The following is a 17,863-nucleotide window of genomic DNA, read 5'->3' on the forward strand; positions in this document are numbered from 1 at the left end:
TGTTGTTCTTCTACTCTATAGGCCAGGCTCCCTGGTTGGACTACATCTCCCATGCTGCACCATGCTCTCTCCTCTTGATGAGGCGGCATTAGGGGCTCATATGGCTGCAGTGCATCATGGGAGATGCAATCTGACCGAGGAGCCTGGCCTATAGAGGTTAATGGGGACATGAAGCACTATGGGATCATATCCAAATTCAAATATTTCAGTTTTCAGGTGATTATTTTTCCAATGACAAATAACAATTTTCTGCAGTAAGCAGGCACTTTTTCAAGAAAAGTGTGATTTAGTCAAAAAACCCAGTTTTCAATTGAAAACAGTTTTAATAGAAATTTTTCTGCCAGCCCTAGTGCAGTCCCAGTTAAGCAGAGACATAAACAATGGTATAAAGTACACAATGAGTGTAAGTTGGTGAGTAACTTTCCCCTATTTGGCATTAAGTAGTTGTGTAAAATAGTTTAATATGCCAAAGGTATGCAATGGGGGTTGTGCAGGAAAAGCAAATAAAGGTGTAAAATAAAATATTTCACCAGTTACTCGTCTGTTTTCTCATCAACTTACATCACTATTTCTCACTGATAGATTTGGCCCTTAAGGGTTGCTCCTGCTTACCCCAGTTCTGAAATTTTAGGCCATTGTCTTCCAGTTGATTAGAAGGTTTCAACAACAAATGACTACCAATTAGTGTATTATATGGTTTTGACTATACCTAACGTGCCAGGAACTCATAAAATAACATGCAACCTATTGCTGAACTACTGAGTGTCCATTTAGCAAGTATAAAACTATGTCATCTATATACCCATATTTTCTGTGATCTTGACCTTTATTTGAGCATTTTAAGGATGACAATGTAATACACATTGCATTTTGGTTACTATGATAGAGACTGCATGGTGCAGTGTACATTCATTAATAGGTGCTGACTAATTTCCTGGCTGCAGGGTCCACCTTTGTAAAGTTTGCTGTTAGGGAAAGTTCCCTTAATGGAAATAATACTTCTATCACCACTATGCTGTTGTGCTACCTCCTTTTGATCTTTGATCGAGGTTGATCTTGAATTTAATAAGTTGGCCTTGGTGTGTAATTCAGGGAAGGGTTGGGTTGACTTTATGCCTCAATGACTGGCTGCAGGGAAAGTTGGTGTAGGGAGGCATCTTTCCTCTCACCTTTCAAAGACAGAGCTTTGAAGACTCATTCAGTGGCACAGTCACTGCTTCTGGATGGTAAGTGTTATCCAAGATGGAACAATTGAACAGTGTGCTCTGAAAAATGCACAAGCTATCACCAGCTTTGGTCTTTAGCAGACATGGCAGCTACCTGGCTTCACTTTGATAAACATTTTGGGTGAAATCCTAGCCCCACTAAAGTTAATGAGTGTTTTACCATTGTCTTCAAGGGGGCCAGGATTTCACTCTTTACATAACAGTTGCACAATTGAGAAAATAGGTGAGATTCAATGCTCCGCACATAGCGCAGAATAGGTGAGATTCAATGCTCCGGACATAGCGCAGAACTCACTGCCCAGAGAGAAGAGGCTGTGTAGTTTTAAGCCACACTTTCACCGTCCCAATTGTGGCCTTCTCTGCAGCTCCTGGCATAACTTAGCTTGGTGGTCTTGTCTAAATTACAGCAGCCTGTCCTCAGCTGCCTATGGCTGGAATCTCTGGAATGTTATATGCTGCTGCCTTCCCAGGCACTATGCCAAGACTTACATGGGGGCCATTGGAAGATAGGCACTGCAGAGGCAGTCAGAAGGTTATGTTGAGGGAATGTTTCCCCAGTCATAGCCCTTTAGGGCCCCTTTACTCCTCTCTAGCCCTCTTATGTGGCATACAGGGCCTGGACCCGGGGTGAGGATGTCACCCAGAGAGTTTTTTGGGTGAGGCTGTGAGACTTTCTCGTATCACATCATTCTCTTTCCTCTGAGGAGAGAAGGGCTTGTCAAATCCTCTGGACACCATCTATGCTGCTCTGTCACTTGTCCAAAAGGGGTTGGTGGAGAGGACTCTCTTCCGACATGCCTACTGCTCTTATCCCCACTATCCTAGGAGCCATGACAACAATCTGAGGAGCAAAAGTTAGATACCTCCTTATGTACTTTATGCTTTAGCCAGGGCCCACCACTATGGCCTAAAGTTATTTCTTGATGCCATTTTGTTCTTGTGAAAATTACACTCATGTGCATCCAGAGCATAGATATGAGAAGGATAGAAACAGTTCAACATGGAAATCTGAAATTAGACTTGTCTGAGGCACAGCATTCAGTTACATTTAAACGATTGTTATACAAGCCCTTTGAAAGATGGAGAGAAGAAATCTGTCTGTTTAGATCTGTATTTGTTTTGCTAGCAACCTTTTTATAGTATGCACACTGCAAACCACCTCAAGTGGCTCCAAAACTATCAAAGAACAGAAATAAACAGCTGCAGAATTTAAATTTCTTCGATAAAGAGAGAGGGGAGAGAAATGGACTTTCTACCCATCTGGCCTTTTAAAATATGCAATGAGAAGTTCTCTCTCTGTACTCCCCTTTCGCTAAATAAAGCCAAGTTATGCAGGGGGTGATTCTATTTATGTTCTTTTTGATATACGCTGGAGGAGTCATTTTGGCTTCTTTGTGGTATGCGTTATACACCGAGGTTTGTTTACTACTCTCACCAGAACAGCAATGTCAACATTAGCGTAGCTCCCACTCATCTTAAGCCTTCCTCTTACTTTATAATTTTCTAAATTTGAGTGTTTATATGAAACATGCTATGACGTAAATCCATCCTCAGCTGTTAGCAGATGTAGTTCTAGCCATGTGTCAGAGGAGAGGTAGTTTTCCAAGGAGGCTTCTTATCTGAGCTTTCATACTCCACTGCAAACTCTACCTGGACTAGGAAGAGTTAAAGGTCAAGTCAATCTGTCACTAAAAGGGTAACTTTTCATAGGAGTTGGGTCTTGCGTTTGATACCTTTACAATCATGGTAATTTGACTGTTCTGGATGCACGAATGGTCAGCCTCAAACCCACAGGATGTGATTGCAGCATACGCTGCCTTGGATTTTAAAACACAACGTAGACGTACCTTCTGACTCTAAATCAGGCATTGTTAGCCACATACACCACAGGCACCTCCACTAGGTTAAGATGTGTTTAGTCCCTTTGTAGAATGTTGTTATTGGTACATGCAGGCATGAGAGGAAGTGTGAGATTTTTCTTTTTCTTTCTTTCTTTCTTTCTTTCTTTCTTTCTTTCTTTTCTTTTTAAAGTAAAATTTGTCTCTGAGGCTCCCTTTATGTTCCCCCCTTTATTAATACTAACTAGGAAGGCCGAGTGTTGGACTGACTCCTCATTCTACTGGAGGAGGTTTGGTTGCAGCACCATTCAGAGCGCATCATTCATACTCCTGGGTCACTCAGAGGGAGTTGTTTAAGAACAGTACAAAGGTGCTCCCTTCCCTCATGGGCTGAGTACTCTTCCTCCCAACCACTGCTAGCTGAGGTCCAAGCTGGAGACAAACTCACAGACCTGCCAAACTGGCCCCTTTTGCTTAAATTTTAATGTGTTTTTAACAAATCACTAATACGAGCTCTGTATCTGACACTTTCCAGTTAGCATGTCCTGCAACGGTAGCATGCAATGAATCACCAGCATGACCCAGAACCCCGACTTTTTGCATAAAAAATACAACACACACAAATAGTACATTATTTGGAAATGTTATCGCTGATAGAAATAAAACATTCCTTCAGTGTGTCATACCGTGACAAAGAGAGGGACTCCATGATCTCCATGAACTAACAGATCCAAAGCAGAGACTTTTTCAATTTTATGCAAAAATACATTTTTAAAATGTTTACCAAAACACTGTCTATCCAATTGTATTGGATATTTCCCCCCCTTTCAACCAGATAGGTCAAGTTTCTTTGCAATTTATGCAAACAGGATGCTTAAAGAAAGCACCTGTGGAGTATTACATCAAAGGGCAAACTGGGACAAACTCTAGCATCTAAGGATGTGTTTAATGGAAGGGGGGGGGGAGGAGGAGAAACCCATATGGGAGCTCATTCCAGCACAGGAAATGCACTTGGATTCTTTCCAGATTTGCTTAATTGCTTGTTTAGACTTTTTCTTTTTTTTTTAACATGCATAATAGGTTCCCATCTTTGTCCATTGCTCTGGCATATGGACGTCCCCATATTCGATCTGCTAGCTATTAGACTGGACAGTAACACTTCACTCTTGCTTCTATGTAGTGCCCAGCAAGGAGGTACACTTGGGAGTAAGCAATGTTCAGCGCTGAGCATAGTCCTCTGCACTAAGCAGAAATCCCAAGCCTTGATCTCAAGTAATCTGATCCTGTGCTAATGAGGGTGCTGCAGTGTGGTCACCAAATTCCTCCTCCTGGGCAGCAAGATTAACACATGAGGTGGGAACACTGAGCTAAGAATTTCATTTCCTTGGGCCTGTGTTTCCTCATTTCTCTGCCTAGACTCTGCTCCTTTTTTTTTATCCTAGTGAGTATGCACAGAGGACACTTGATAATTTCACCCCTCTGTGCAGAGGATAATGCTTAGTGCTTCATCTTACCTGCTTCCTTATATAGTACTGGGTTCTTGGACCCATCACTGTCCTTTTTGCGCCTCTTCTGCCATGCAAAGGGAACAGTGGGCAGCTGGGGAATTGTTGTATCCACCAGGCAAAGTATTAACAACTTCAACAGAACTTTATTTACAGTGCAAGTCTCTTCTCCAAGCTGTAGCTGCACACTCTGTAACTCTCCCAGCCTCCTCAACTCCTCCCCTCTCCTTCCTGTTTCCTGTCCTTTCAGACTCCCAACAGCCAGTGCTCCCAGTTCTAATAATACAAGCAGCATCTAAACACCACAGGAATCCTCTAGAATGGGGGAAGTCCTCAGATGCCATAAAGTGCCTATAGCCATCTGAATTACATACTGCTGCCTGGCTCTTTGGCCTGTGCCTCTCCGATCCTGAGCTGGTATCTGCTGCTGCCAGCACAAATTAGAGCAGCTCTGCTGCTGCTGCGGCTTGCACCAAGTGCTGGACTGTCCTAGAACTGAGGGAGGTGGCAGAAGGCTAGTTTTGCCCTTACTCATCCTCAGATGTGTTGAGCAGAGCACAGGGGCATCAGAGGATGTAGTACAGGAGTGAGCACTGATGCAACATCACAGAGTAATACAGCCTTACATGCTGTGCATTGCATGAGTACTCTCAGGATCTAAGCCATCACATATCACTAGAGCATAATGTGTAATGGATCATATAAAAAAGTCCCCCAGTATCAATGCTAGCTATTATAGGGTTAACATTTTTATTTGTGAATTGATTCACAATGTGGAAATAAGCCTATTATTAACAGTGCTCCTGTTCTTTTTTCAATGTATATTTAAGCACAAACTAACCTTTTCCTGTCTTTCAAAACACTTTTAGATTACACCCGGTGCTCCTGCATGACTGACAGCATTAGAGAGTATCTCTAACCATCAACAACAGTTGCTGGCTTATGCTGGATTTTGGCTGGAAGTAGGGCATGGTATGTTTTTTATGCTTTTATTTATTTGCGGAGTGTGCATATCTAGTATAGTAACGTTGCATTATTTTATGTAAGTTAGACTTGAGATGGGTGCATCTGAAACCCTGAAAAATAAAATAATCTGCCCAGAATGTGATCAGTGACATTAAATAATTTTTTTTGGGGGGGGAAGTTACCATTTATCACAAATGCATTTATTTTTCACTGTAGTGTTAGCCAATGACATGCCCTTTCTGAGCTGCTTAAATTAGTGGGAGTAACACAGGCTCTGATACATTTATGCTCACTGTTGTTATAGTAGTAGAGGTATAGTCATGCAATGAGAGCACTTGAAATCTGGCATAACATATAATTCTATGTGAGCTAAGTCTTTTTAGAATGCAGTTTCTTGTTGTTATATAGAGATCCTAGAATTTCTTGACTCCTGTAATTGTGGACTCTGACCCAGTTCACGGAGTTAACGGAGTTGTTTTGATTTGAGAAGCGCCACAGCATCCGATTCAAATACATTTTTAACACCATTTCAATAGAAAATCTGTCAGATATAAGGGAACTTATATGAGTGCTTAATGTGTCTGCAATAAAGTTGACATTGTCTGCATAGTAATCAGAACACGACTAGGCACCTTTTTAATTAAATCTGATAACAGCTGTTAGTCCAACACAGTCATCATTCTTATCTGTCACCCACAGGAATACCTTTTAATAAACATAACAGTTCTAAGATTTAATGTTGCTTGAACAGTCTTGTCTCCTAGCAAACCCAGAACACAAGTTGTGCTAGACACTGTGCAACCATTGTAATATCACAGGGGAGGATGTTTAACCCTTGCTGCACTGTGGAGCGAGTTCCATGGTTCCTCCTGAAACAAGAGTTCTAGGCAGGGCCGGCTCCAGGCACCAGCATTCCAAGCAGGTGCTTGGGGCGGCAATCTGCAAGGGGCGGCAGTCTGTGTGTTTTTGCCGCCCCAAGCAGCGCACCAAATTGCCACTGGGGACGGCGGGGGCAGTCCGTGGGCCGTTAAGGCTGCACGCGTATTTCTGCGGTGGCGGCAATTCGGCGGCAGCTTCTATGTTCAGCTGCCCACGGCGGCAATTCGGCGGCTTCTGTCTTCCGGCTGAAGACAGAAGCTGCCGCCGCCTTGCCGCCACCACGGAAAAGCGCGTGCTGCCCAAACGACACATGGACTGCCCCTGCCGTCTGCGGTGGCAATTCGGCACGCTGCTTGGGGAGGCAAAAACAGTAGAGCCGGCCCTGGTTCTAGGGTGATATTTTCTGCAAGGTAATGAGAGCAGTGTGGTCTAGGGCAGTGTTTCTCAATGACCGTCTGTGGACCAGCTCCCATAGGCGTAGTTTGACTTTTATATTGGGGGGAGGGGGGCGGGTGCTTCTGTCAGGCCAACAGAGCCGCGCATGTGGGGGCGGGGAGGACAAATTCCATGCCTGCCCATAGGGGTGCTGTTTCAGATTTGGGGAGGGGCGCAACTTTAACCGTGATTCTGGGGGCTACTTAGGCAACTGAAACGTCTAGTGTTTTTGCAGATGATAATAATGTAGAAATATCTGACAAGAGCATTGTATCTAATTCCTATATCAAGAAAGAAAATTAAATCAATATTCGATCCAGTCAGCTCTACTACTAACATATTCTGACATCTTGTGGCCAGTCACTTATGGGACACTGGTTAGGTTTAAAATTGTAATGTATATTCTTACTTAGATACTCTTACTAAAGTCAGAAGGGACCATCTACTCTGACCTCCTGCACATTGCAGGCCACAGAAGCTGTAATAGACCCCTAATCTCTGGCTCAGTTTTTGAAGTCTTCAAGTCATGGTTTTAAAGTCTTCAAGTTACAGAGAATCAACCATTTACTCTACTTTAAACCTGCAAGTGACCCCATGCTGCAGAAGAAGGTGAAAAAAACAGTCTCTGCCAATCTGACCCAGGAGAAAATTCCTTCCAGACCCCAAATATGATCAGTTAGACCCTGAGCATGTGAACAAGACCCACCAGGTATATACCTGGGAAATAATTCTCTATAGTAACTCGGAGCTCTCCCCATCTAGTGTCCCTTCTCCAGCCATTGGGGATTTTTGCTACAGGCAGTCGCTGATGGGCCACACACCATTGTAGGCAGTCCTGTCATAGTATCTGCTCCATAAACTTATCAAGCTCAGTCTTGAAGCCAATTAGGTTTTTTTGCCCCCACTGCTCCCCTTGGAAGGCTGCTACGGAACTTCACTCCTCTGATAGTTAGAAACTTTCGCCTAATTTCAAGCCTAAACTTGTTGATGGCCAGTTTATATGTATTTGTTCTGGGGTCCACATTGATGCTTAACTTAAATAACTCTTCTCCCTCCCTGGTATTTATCCCTCTAATGTATTTATACAGAGTAATCATATCTCCCCTTAGCCGTCTACTGGTTAGACTAAACAAGCCAAACTCTTTGAGTCTCTTCCATTCCTCAGATCATCCTCGTAGCCCTTCTTTGCACCTGTACCACTTTGAATTCATCTTTCTTAAATATGGGAGACCAGAATTGCACACAGCATTCCAGATGAGGTCTCACCAGTGCCTTGTATAATGGTACTAACACTTCCCTGTCTCTAATATCTCACCTGATGCACCGCAGGACCGCATTAGCCTTTTCGTGGCCACATCACATTGATGGCTCAACCATTACTCCCATCTCTTTTCTCATCCACTGTCCCTTCCAACTGATAAATTCCCAGCTTATAGCAAAAATTCTTGTTGTTAGTTCCTAAATGCATGACATTGCACTTTGCACCATTATATTTCATCCCATTTCTATTACTGCAGATTACAAAGTCATCCAGATCTTCTTGCATGATATTCTGGTCCTCCTCCATATTGACAATACTTCGCAACTTTGTCATCTGCAAATTATATTAGGACACATTCACTTTTTGTGCCGTGGTCAGTAATAAAAATGTTAAATAAGGTTGGTCCCAAGACTGATCCCTGAGGAATTCCACTCATAACCTTCCTCTAGCCCAGAGGTTCCCAAACTTATTTGGCCTATCGCCCCTTTTCAGAAAAAAAATTACTCAGTGCCCCCCTGGAAATCTACCTTCTTTAAGCGAACAAACAGAAAGATGCAGTGACAAATTTGCGTTCTTTTATGTATCTATATTTCTACCTACGTCCTACAATATAGTAAAGAAAGATGTGTTATTAGAATATGGCCCACAACATCAAGTATACAGTGGTTTTTGCATAAGACGGCAAAAGACAACCAAACTAAAATACTAATGAAACTAATAAACTGGGTTTTGTTCTTTGCTCAGCATTAGATATATGTATTTGATATTAAATTGTCAAATATCAAACTAAATTTATCAATAATTAATTTAAAAATAATCAATATGCAATTAAAAATCAGTTAATAGTTTTAATTTAGTTTGCCCTTATTTAAATAATTGTTCATATTAACACATGCCTTATTTACCAATTAACACAGATTCGATAGATATAAATAAATGTTAATAGTTAACAGTTTTTTTATGATTTCATTCCCCTGTTTTCATTAATATTGTAATAAAAAATGACATATATTGACTGTACACTTCAGATAGTACTGTACCGACACAAGCCTGCTACGATTTTATTATTAGTAAGCACTAGAGACACAGAAATGTATGGTAGCTATGTAAGAAAATGTATAAAAATACTCATGTGTAAATTGCTGTTTTATTGAAACAACAATAATACAAGTTTCAGAGGGGTAGCCGTGTTAGTCTGAATCTGTAAAAAGCAACAAAGGGTCCTGTGGCACCTTTAAGACTAACAGAAGTATTGGGAGCATAAGCTTTTGTGGGTAAGAACCTCACTTCTTCAGATGCAAGTAATGGAAATTTCCAGAGGCAGGTATAAATCAGTATGGAGATAACGAGGTTAGTTCAGTCAGGGAGGGTGAGGTGCTCTGCTAGCAGCTGAGGTGTGAACACCAAGGGAGGAGAAACTGCTTCTGTAGTTGGATAGCCATTCACAGTCTTTGTTTAATCCTGATCTGATGGTGTCAAATTTGCTGACTGGAGCTCAGCAGTTTCTCTTTGGAGTCTGGTCCTGAAGTTTTTTTGCTGTAAGATGGCTACCTTTACATCTGCTATTGTGTGGCCAGGGAGGTTGAAGTGTTCTCCTACAGGTTTTTGTATATTGCCATTCCTGATATCTGACTTGTGTCCATTTATCCTCTTGCGTAGTGACTGTCCAGTTTGGCCAATGTACATAGCAGAGGGGCACTGCTGGCACATGATGGCAAATCTAACATTGGTGGACATGCAGGTGAATGAGCCGGTGATGTTGTAGCTGATCTGGTTAGGTCCTGTGATGGTGTTGCTGGTGTAGATATGTGGGCAGAGTTGGCATCGAGGTTTGTTGCATGGGTTGGTTCCTGAGTTTGAGTTGTTATGGTGTGGTGCGTGGTTGCTGGTGAGAATATGCTTAAGGTTGGCGAGTTGTCTGTGGGCGAGGACTGGCCTGCCCCAAAGTCTGTGAAAGTGAGGGATCATTCTCCAGAATGGGTTGTAGATCACTGATGATGCGTTGGAGAGGTTTAAGCTGAGGACTGTAGGTGATGGCCAGTGGAGTTCTGTTGGTTTCTTTTTTGGGCCTGTCTTGTAGCAGGAGGTTTCTGGGTACATGTCTGGCTCTGTTGATTTGTTTCTTTATTTCCTTGTGTGGGTATCGTAGTTTTGAGAATGCTTGGTGAAGATCTTGTAGGTGTTGGTCTCTGTCTGAGGGGTTGGAGCAGATGCGGTTGTACCTCAGCGCTTGGCTGTAGACGATGGATCGTGTGGTGTGTCTGGGGTGGAAGCTGGAGGCATGAAGGTAGGCATAGCGGTCGGTGGGTTTTTGGTATAGGGTGGTGTTAACGTGGCCATCGCTTATTTTTATTGTGGTGTCTAGGAAGTGGACCTCCCGTGTAGATTGGTCCAGGCTGAGGTTGATGGTGGGGTGGAAGCTGTTGAAATCATGGTGGAATTCTTCCAGGGTCTCCAGATGCTCCAGGTAAACAATAATACAATTTGCTTTGTATGTGATCCGTAATCCGTAAAGATTGAAGGTATCTAATATGAATAAAAATTTTTAAATACTTATTGCACTATTGTTAACTGCTTTTTACACAATTCAGAAACAACCTAAATTAGATTTCATACATGTCGCCTATTTATAGTATCGTATTGTAAACAAGTCATTACCCGCACATATTCCTGCCGAAGCATGCTGGACTTCCCGACAATGCGCGACATGCTCGCCTGCCAACGCTTGCTTATTAAGAGCTGTTGGCGGACTTGACATCCTGATCGGTTATAATTTGTGAATTTATTTGGAAAATAAAGTAATCACTACAACTTTAACTCTATGTTACACAACAGATGAAACATGTACGAACGGTTTTTCAAAATTTTCTTATATTCTCTTCTTTCTTTATGCTTCCACCGCCCCCTTATTTTTATTCACCGCCCCCCCGAGGCTACTCCTGCCCCCCCCCCGGATTGTTCCAGCGCCCCCCAGGGGGCGGTATCGCCCACTTTGGGAACCTCTGCTCTAGCCTGAGAATTCACCTTTTAGTATGACCTGTTGTAATCTTCCCTTTAACCACTTCCTTATCCACCTTTCAGTTCTCATATTAATCCCCATCTTTTCCAATTTAACTACCGGAAATACTTGTTCATTAGCCCGTTCATTTATAAGCCGACCCTGCAAGATGGATAAGTACTGTATGATCCTTTCATAAATTGACCCTATATTTCGGGGGTTGGAAAACTTTGGCTCCCAGCCCATCAGAGTAAGCCGCTGGTGGGTTGGGACGTTTTGTTTACCTGGAGTGTCTGCAGCATGGAGCCCCTCAGCTCCCAATGGCCGCGGTTTGCCGTTCCGCGGTTTGCCGCTCCCATTGGCTGGGAACGGGAAACCGCGGCCACTGGGAGCTGAGGGGTCCATGCCTGCAGATGCTCCAGGTAAACAAAACAACAATGTATTAGATATTCAATTCATTGATTCCACAGAGTTTAAAATCATCAAATTTTCATAGAATCATAGAATATCAGGGTTGGAAGGGACCTCAGAAGGTCATCTAGTTCAATGCCCTGCTCAAAGCAGGATCAATCCCCAACTAAATTGGTGTAGACCCGTTTATAAGCCGACCCTTGCTCTTTGATACATCACTTTTTTACCAAAAATATTTGGCTTATGAATGAGTATATACGGTAATATTTTCTTATGTGAAACCATATCAAATGCGTAAGGCCTTGCCTACCCACTTTACAGTGCTGAAACTTTCTCACTCTGGGGTGTGAAAAAACACCCCCCTGAGTGCTGCAAGTTTCAGCTCTGTAAAGTGGCAGTGTAGACAGTGCACCAATGCTGGTAGCTACTCCCCTCGTGGGGGTGGTTTTTATTTATTTATTTATTTTTAGTGCTCTTGCACCGCGCTGGTGCCGCAACTACACAGCCACGTTAAAGTGCTGCTGTCGCAGCACTTTAACGTTGGTAGTGAAGACTTACCCTTACTGACATCCAGATAGATTAGCTGTACTGCATTTCCTTTGTCTAAAACAATCCGTTATCTTCTCAAAGAAAGATATTAATAACTTTTTGTTACCACCTCTTGAATACAACAACTGTAGAAAAATCTACAATTACTTTCTATCATTTAGGCTACAGTACTTACTTTTTGCAGTTCACCAAGCTTGGAATAGATCAGGGGTCTCAAACACGTGGCCCGCGGGGTGATTTTCTGCGGCCCGCGAGCCCCTCACAGCCCCCCCCGCCCTTCCCCAGTGTTTACCAGAGCGGCGGCCGGATGTGCACCGGGAACAGGGCAGGCTCCCTGCCTGCCTGCCCTGCCCTGCACAGCTCCGGGAAGAGGCTGGAACGTGGGGAAGGGGGCGCGGAGGGGCTGTGTGTGGCTATTGCTTTAGGCAGCGCCCCCAGCAGCTCCCATTGGCCGGGAACGGGGAACCGCGGCCAATGGGAGCTGCTGGAGGCGGTGCCTCAAGCAACAGAAACACACAGCCCCTCCGGCCTCCCTTCCCCACATTCCAGCCTCTTGCGGGGGCAGGGCAGGCAGGCAGGAAGCCTGCCCTGCCCCCGGTATGCGCTGGGCCAGATCCTGCCCCCCGAACCCCTCCTGCAGCCGAACCCCTTGCCCAGAGCCCCCTGCTGCACCTTTCACCCCGACCCCCTGCCATACCCTGCATGCCTCCTGCACCCTGACCCCTGCCGCACCCTGCACCCTGACCCCCTGCCCTGAACCCCCTGCTGCACCCTGCATCCTGACCCCTTGCTGTACCCCTCACCCCTCCTGCACCCCACACCCCAACTCCCTGCCCTAAGCCCCCACCACACCCCACACCCCTCCTGCACCCCCTGGGGGCAGGGAGGGGGCAGAATTGGGATGGGGATTTCGGGGAAGGGGTTGGAATGGGGGCAGGGAAGTGGTGGGAAGAGGCGGGGTAGGGGTGGGGCCTCATGGAAGGGGTGGAGTGGGGGCGGGGCCGAGGGCGGCGGGGGGCGGGAGGTGTCAGTAATGCGGTCTTCATGGTCATTTGAGTTTGAGATCCCTGGAATAGATCATTTAACTTTAGGAAACATTCTAACAGCCCGTTCTTATCTTAATCGCCTGTTAATCACTCTGTTTGTAAACACAATTCTGACTCCTTGCCTCAGGAGTACAAACTGGGAGCAGTCTCCTGTCTCCTCTGCAGACCTCATTGCATTGTACACTCAGGCTGCCTGCCCCCGAGGCTGGCAGTTTGGGGGGTGACGACAAGGTCCTCCCTTGCCCCCCAAACTCTCCCTATGTCAGCGCCACTCCCTGAGATCTCTTTGACACAGTCAGGTCCTTGGTGTCAAAAAGGGTTGAGAAACACTGGTCTAGGGGATAGAGTACTAGAGTGAGAGTAAGATCCCAGCTCTACCACTAATCTGCTGTGTGACATTGGGCAAGCCACTTCATGTCTTTATGTTCTTCTATGTAGGGAGAGGGCTGCCCCGAGTCCCCACCAGACCACAGTCTGGGGTGCTTACAGAGTCCTTCTGTGCTTGTGGCATACAAGGGATTCTTCAAACAAAAACTGGCTTTTCCCTCTCCCTCCCCTAGGTGATGGAGAATCAGAGTAAAAAAAGACAAAGGTGGCCACTCTCTTAAGTAGTCTTTTGGTCAGCCCTTTGGGGTCCAGCTTACTTGCAGGCTCTGTGATCAGGGGCAAGGTCTGCCTCCAGCCCCTCCTTTTGGTACCCTCTACTTTATACAATCTCACGGTCTGCAACTGTTTTCCTCTTTGCTGCTCTATCCCTGGAGGCAGCTCATTAGCCTCCCCTCTACTAGAGTGAGGGTGTCCCCCTCCTCACTGCTTTTCCTCCTAACTTTTGTCTATTTAAATTCTAAGCTCTTTAGGGCATGACAGTCTCTCACAATGTGCCTAGCAAAATGGGGCCCTCATCTTTAGCTGATGCTTTAATACAAACACGTGCCAAGTGCCTCCCACATGGGAGCAGCAGGGGGCGCTCAGCACCACTTTCCAGGATCAACTCCTTACCAAGCCCCTTGGGACTTTTTTTTTTAATAGATTTTTACCCATTTCATGGTTTGGAGGGTGACACTCAAATGTCTTGTGTTTTTATTTGGTAGATTTTGAGTCAGTGGAAAGAATTGATCACAACATCCTGCATAGATACAGTATCTTTCTTTGGTCTTCCCATGTGGCTGAATTCTAACTGCATCTCTTGAGCAAGGGGCCTGCCTTTCGCTACTCAAATCTCTGAATTCAGGGCTGTTCCAACCCTACTGAATAGCAATGTACCTGGCCTCCCACCCCAGTTGCTAATCCTGTATGGCCAATATCCCCTCCCCACAAAAGCAAATGGATCCCTCTTTCAAGCTACAAGCAGGCAGCTTTTGGAATATTTGATTATATTAAGCAATAGCCCTAGATATCTCTAGAGTCCCTATCACTGATAAAGGAAATTGTCTCTGGCAACCTTGGCTGTCTACTCACTTCAGCTGAGGAAGAAATCTTTACGTACCCATGGATAAAAAACCAAGTTAATTTATTTCCCTACAATCAATGACCCAGTAACAAATAGCAGCATTGACATTACCTACCACCACTAGTAGATGAAGCGTGAATAACTGAACTTACTTTTACAAATGCTGCAAAGATATCTTCTCTGGAGCACAGGACTTTCAGTTAGGCCTTTAACTTTTGCTGTGCCGAAGCCTGGCACCTGTCTCAAATGCACCCAAAACAAATAGTAAAATGCAGAAAGGAACAGAAGGGGCCAAAGGAATACAAAGCAGCAAAAAGAGGGACTGGAGGGAGGAAGGAGCTAGGAGTGTGAAATTCTAATGGAAAAGTGCACTAAAACATCCTCTAAGAGGGGCAGACTGGCAGGCTTTTGAGGAAGTCTGTCTCCTCCATTCTCTAACTGACAGTAAAATATATATTGTGACGGGTTCGGTCACAGAGATCCCCTTGGGACTGTCACCTGGTGTGCTGAAACTACCTCCGAGCCCTTTTTCTGAACCATGCCCCAAAAGCTGCAGACTTAACTGAAAACAGCTCAGCAAGTACTCCTGTCTCCAGCACCCAGATACCCAGCTCCCAAAGGGATCCAAACCCCAAATAAATCTATTTTACTCTGTATAAAGCTTATACAGAGTAAACTCATAAATTGTCTGCCCTCTATAACACTGATAGAGAGATATGCACAGCTGTTTGCTCCCCCAGGTATTAATCACTTACTCTGGGTTTAAATAAACAAAAGTGATTTTATTAAGTATAAAAAGTAGGATTTAAGTGGTTCCAAGTAATAACAGACAGAACAAAGTAAGTGACCAAGCAAAACATCCACGTCTAAGCCTAATACATTAAGAAACTGTTTAGAAGTAAAATCTCACCTTCAGAGATGTTCCAATAAGCTTCTTTCACAGACTAGACTCCTTCCTAGTCTGGGCCCAATACTTTCCCCTGGTACAGTCCTTGTTAGTTTCAGCTCAGGTGGTAACTAGGGGATTTCTCATAACTGGCAGCCCCCTTTGTTCTGTTCCACCCCCTTTGGCCCAAGGCAGGAATCTTTTGTGTCTCTGTATCACCCCTCCTTCTAAATGGAAAAGCACCAGGTTTAAGATGGATTCCAGTATCATGTGGCATGGTCACATGTCACTGTAAGACCTCCTTCTTCATTACCCACATCACGTACACAGGAAGGTTTTCAGGTAAATAGACCCATTCACAACCAATTGTCCTAGTCAATGGGAGCCATCAAGATTCCAAGCCACCATTAATGGCCCACACTTTGCATAATTACAATAGGACTTCAGAGTAATACTTCATATTTCTAGCTTCAGATACAAGAATGATACATTCATACAAATAGGTTGAATACACTCATTAGATTATAAGCTTTGTAATGATACTTTATAAGAGACCTTTAGCATAAAGCATATTCCAGTTACATTATATTCACACTCATAAGCATATTTCCATAAAAATATGGAGTGCAACATCACATATATATCATCCATTGTATCATCCATTAACCCTATTAAGGTTGCACAACATTAATTCTGGCATTTCAGGCAAACTTAATTTTGGCATTTCCTACCTTTTACTTGATTTTGCAACCTTACTAATGTTTTTTTACGTGTAAAAAAAAAAAATATGTATATATATATATATATATATATATATATAGCATAAAGTTGGAGAGGAAGATAACTTTAACTGTGTTTAAACATGCTGTGGTGAAATCTTGGCCCTAGTGAAGTCAGTGGGAATTTTGCCATTGATTTTATTAGAGTTCATATTTCATGCTATGTTCCTCTATGAACAGCTATGCGTGGCTGCGAAGAGTGAAGTATCATCTCAGCAAGGATCAGGGGCCAGGAATTCTTTAGTTCTTGCCTCCAGCTTTCACACAGAGGGCCTGATCGTCCGTGTGACATCTGTGGGGTGCATCTGGAAACCAAATGGAAGCAAGTGGATGCTTTGGGGCACAGGTGGGAAATGCAGTAAGTGTCACAGTAGCCATCAAAGGCAAATGGTAGATGTAAAAGAACTGGCATGGATGCTTGATCTTGACTGATGATCTCCTTCTGGAATGGATGAAGACTGTTGCAGTCTCTGCACCCTACCCAAGGCTTTGGCTTAACAGTAGAGAGAAAAGGGTTAAGGAAATCTGAGGATTCTTTGTTAGATTTGCTTTATTATATAATCAATAACAAAAAGTAGTTTAGCCTGAGCTGAGGCCAGCAGTAACCCTCTTTATTTCAACATTCAAATGTCATTGTACTTTTAGTCAAAAATCTCTGAAGCACCATTTCTATTTAACAGCCCATTCCCTTCATTAATTATGTCTAAAGCAATAGTTTACAAAGTCAGGCTAATGGTTTTCTCTTCAGGAGAACAAATACAAATGTAGGTTTGGAAATGACCCAATTTTGAGCAACATTAATTATCAGCAAGGATGCAACATAAACACTTAACATGTCTACTCTTGTTTACAGTCTTTGAAGTGTTTAGGCCTAACAGGAATAATTTGCTTCTAAAAATATGTTCATGCAGTATATTTAGAAATCATCCTTAACTGAAATGCAGCCACCTCTGGGATAGTACACAGCAGCGTTGTAACATTGCATAGTAACATTAAACTTCAGTTTAGGATGGGAAATGAAGAATATGATATTTAACTGAAGCTCCAGACAGAATTTATAGATAGGCGGGATGTGACAAATTCATCCTTGATGTAATTCCATTGACTGCAGGGCTTAGAAAACACATTTTTATTGCTTGTAAACTGAGCAAACCTGAGATGGAGCTGCTGAGAAGACAAACCCAGAAACATACCATTTATATGGAGTTATTTTCAAACTAGAACCACAGTTTTAAGAAAATTGTTGAAATACAAATTTGGCCGATTCATCTGGAAGTGCTGGTATCTGTTGTGGTAGCTGCCATACTCGTCTAGTTAAGATTCTTTCTTTTCTATTGGTCCTTTCTTTCTTTCTAAACACAATTCCAAAGCAAAAGAGATTAAATAGATTCCACCTTCCTAGAGCTTTGAAATGAAAAGGGGCCTATTTTTAGTGGATCTAAGGAGAGAAAGGATTGCTAATAAGTTTAAACATGTGTGTTTGCAGGATCAGGCCTATAATAAAGACTGTAAGATTATCTGTGCTTTGCTGTCAGCTGTTTGGATGTTTCTGTTTGATTCTAGCAATTACTTTAAAATTCTGGCATACAGTTTCTAATGTGCCATTAGGAAACAGTCATTAGAAATGGTAATCT

Source organism: Trachemys scripta, chromosome 6 (assembly GCF_013100865.1).
Source record: "Trachemys scripta elegans isolate TJP31775 chromosome 6, CAS_Tse_1.0, whole genome shotgun sequence".
NCBI lineage: Eukaryota > Metazoa > Chordata > Testudines > Emydidae > Trachemys > Trachemys scripta.